The 3771-nt window shown below is 40.2% G+C and overlaps 1 non-coding gene across 1 annotated transcript; it reads left to right on the plus strand.

The window, feature by feature from the left end:
• The first annotated feature begins 396 nt into the window (after nt 1-396).
• On the plus strand, nt 397-469 carry TRNAM-CAU (transfer RNA methionine (anticodon CAU)). Its single transcript has one exon. It is a non-coding gene; the product is annotated as a tRNA-Met (tRNA).
• Nucleotides 470-3771: the final 3302 nt, after the last annotated feature.

Here is a 3771-nt window from a genome sequence, read left to right on the forward strand (position 1 = left end):
GAGTGCTTAATTAAAATTGAAAACGACTGCCCTCTCCCGGATTACCAACTGGAACGCATCCTGACGTCTTTCGGTGCGACGGAAAGGGTAGCAATAATTTTGCTGATCATTCAGAAATTCCAAACACCTGCGACTTTTGTGAAACTACACTCGTTCAACTGCTCGTACAACTTGCCAAGCTGGCCTTTCCTAGGTGGTTCTAATTTGAATAGTTTTCAATACGAAATTAATGAACTTTCGGTCTCATACACACTTTACATCACGTTCGCCCGGCCCGTGTGTGTTTGTTCTTAATCTAATAATAGTTTATCGTTTATGTTTGCTTGAGCATTATATGTTTGGGTAGAAACATCAGAGATTATTGAAATATTTATTTATTTTCGGCCCAACCATCAAGCCTCGATAGCGCAGTCGGTAGCGCGTAAGTCTCATAATCTTAAGGTCGTGAGTTCGATCCTCACTCGGGGCAGTAACTTTTTGTTTTTGCCTTAATTTTAATGTCGCTCTCCCCATTCACATTCCAAACAATAATATCAAAATTAGCGTGAATGAAAGAATTTGAAATGGAAACCAATTTTTGAAACGTTCATTCCGAAAACAGTCATTAAAAGAGTAGAGAGCATGGCAACGAAAATATACCGGTAATTATCTCGCTCCTTTCAAGACGGTAACTGAACCGTCAATCGTCATTGTGGTTCATTAGTTGGTGTGTAAGGAAGCGCACATAAATCGTACGGTGGGGGAATGCCGCGAATTTTGATCGTGTTAAAAAGGGAAAACGGAACATGTTCTACGGTTGATGAAACAACTCCGTCTTCTTGCATTATTTACCATCATTGTAGTGATGCAGTCAAGGTGAACGGAGCAATTGAAATTGTTGAAAAGGATAATTTAGATGTAAATTTGTTTACTTGAGGGGACGGTAATTGCTTGTGCGGAGAACGGGTATCATACACGAGTGATGCGCTCAAGTGGTAGCACTGTTTTGATCAGAGTTGGTTGAATTATATTCCGAATCATTTGCACATTTTTGCCATTCTTGGTGTATCGATAGTTGGCACAGAACTATATTTTATGGATCATGAACTACAATTGTGAATGTCTGTAAGTATTCCAGGAATGTTTTCACCTCGGTGATTATATTCTGGATGAGATGACAACAGAAGACGAGATTCGAAGTACGCTGAAGGTACAAGGCGATGTACCGATGATAATCTGGATGAGGAAGGCGTACGGTGGCATGTAGGCTTTGGCGATACGACTTTCGACGGCGTCAGTTGTTGGAGACATTTAAAGCAAAAATTGGATAGTCAGTGTGCTCGTTGTCAGTTGTTTGGGTTACTAAGCAACTGGGGAGATGCTTTAAGTGCATGGACATTGGTCACTAGGCGACAAACAGCAATAGTCCAGACAGATCTGAGAGGGGAAAGGGGTGTAAAATGCCCATAGTGGATAAAATTCACCTCCCTTATATATAAGCTGTTAGTTGAGATGAAGGCGAAAAATTGCTCCCGTAAGTTGAGTTGTTGACGTACTATGTGAATGGAAGCAATAAATAATAAAACTTAAGGAAAATTGTGGAAACTCAAGGCCAGGGTTGCTTCCACTCACTTGCTATAAAAACATATTTTTCTGAATTATGCAATCATTAGATGATATAATGATATGCTGTACTCAAGGGCGGAGCCAGGTTCCCAGCTAGGGAGGGGCGAAACAAAAATTACAATGGAAAATTTTGCCGAACGCCATTTCCCCGAAAGCCTTTGTGTTGCTGAGTTTAGGGGGGAAAACTACCCTCGTATTTGAGACTTAAAACGGGTGACCGAGTGTCTCGGAGAAGCAAAAGTTCGCTGCGCCATTGCTTCGGTTAACGCAGTAAAGGCTTCATATTGTTGAGGGCGCCCTGGTGCTCCACGGGCTCTGTTTACGATTTTTGTTAGACCATTCATTCATGGCACGGTAGGCTAAAGGCCGCATGACACCGTGAATTAAGGGTCACCTGTGTGAACAGGTGCGACACCTGTGTGCGTAGTGCTATTCTTAGTAGGTCTTAATGATCACTACCGTCATTGATTGAAGGGACTTCAATATCTTAGGAAATATGGACGATATTGACTTGCTTCCCAAGACAAATGGAAAATTAAAAAAACAAACAAACATTTGTGTAGAAAATATTAACGTCAAAAAATTGCTTCCTGAAAAGTTATTTGCAAAACATTGATTTTCTGAAGACTCTTACCAAAAAACGTAAATGATAGTGGGTTGACGTCTTTGACAAAAATGTTTGTTTTAATATGCAAAGTGTCGCCGGCCACCGGTGCGTTTCACACCATTTCCCCTTTAAAGTGATAGAAGCTAAGCTGCACTTGAAGAAAGCTCGGGTGAAATATAAGGAAGAGGAGGTTTCAACGTTCTTTCATGACCTTCACCAGTATCCTTATGGAGAGAGGATCCGTCGTACTTCTTGGTATTTGTAGATATTTAAGAAGACGAAAAAGACAAACCGCAGTCGATATTCCGTAACATAATTCGTCTCAGCGACCGGAGAAGTGATGAATGTTGTTCTTTCATCCCATCGCTATTGCCCGAACCATCGACGGGCTGTGTAATGAGTAGGGTTGGATGGTGCAAAATGCACCGTTTTATCAAAATCCTGGCTTATAGAAGCTAAAATCAAGGAGAAAGTAATGGTGTATCCCTAGTAGCACGCTTGTCACAAATCAATTGTAGAAACTTATATACGACTTATTTCAGTCATAAACATTTGTTCCAGTCGGGGAAACGCTCCTATAGTTGCGGTACGTTAGAAGCGTTAGATTCCTATAGTTGTGTATGGAGACTCAATACACAACTATAGGAACCTAATGCTTCTAACCTACTGCAACTATAGGAGCGTTTACCCAAATATATTATATTAACAATATGATCCACTCTTTCGCTTAGTTGGCGAACCGAATTTTTAGCGATGAAAGCACCTCTGTGGCCAAAAAGGCTACCAATGTATTTGTTTATCGTCACGAGGGGTAAACCAAATGAAAATTTGTTTAATATTTCAAATGAATGTATTTCAGCATTTTATTATATTTGATGACAACAGTGACATGTCAGATAAATTTTAAAGCAATATAAACAATGTCAGTGTTCACTCGGCTGTCGACAAAAGCAGGCCACTCTCGATGTGTGCTACGCGATCGTCTGTTTTCTCGGCAGCAACCATTGTGTGGTCCTCCTCATTGTTCTTCATCAGCAGTTCTTTCGGTCGATGCGTCGTCGACTTTGGAAAGCAACCGTTTCGTGATGAGTGTGTGAGTGCTGACCACGTTTTGTGTCCATTGCTGCAATGGACGCACTCTGACCCTCGTTGGCGTACAACAATTTGCCATACAATGAAACCACTGGAAGCGGCTCCAGTTCTGATGGAGGAGGCTTTTTGCATAGCGGAAGATAAAGTGTTTATTGTGTTGTACCTTTTGACTATAGTTTTAAGAAGTATTGTATAGTGACCAAGAATCCTCGGCTCTGTAAAGTTAATTAGGTTGAGCCTTATCAAATAAATTAATTAAAAAAAAAAAAATAAACAATGTAATCAATGAAAATAATTTGACTCTTACTTTTGTAATAAGCGCTATATTCGCACCCCTCGATTGTAATTGAATGATTGTTTGCTGACTTTTTTCAACGCTAGATGGTGCGTGAAGCAATATTTTTCGTGAAGCAACATTTGGAAAAGGTACGAATGGATCATATTGTTAATATGCTATATTTGGTTTA

The sequence above is a fragment of the Ochlerotatus camptorhynchus genome, unplaced genomic scaffold (assembly GCF_037179485.1).
Source record: "Ochlerotatus camptorhynchus isolate MF236.1 unplaced genomic scaffold, CSIRO-AGI_Acam_v1.1 ptg000345l, whole genome shotgun sequence".
Lineage (NCBI taxonomy): Eukaryota > Metazoa > Arthropoda > Insecta > Diptera > Culicidae > Ochlerotatus > Ochlerotatus camptorhynchus.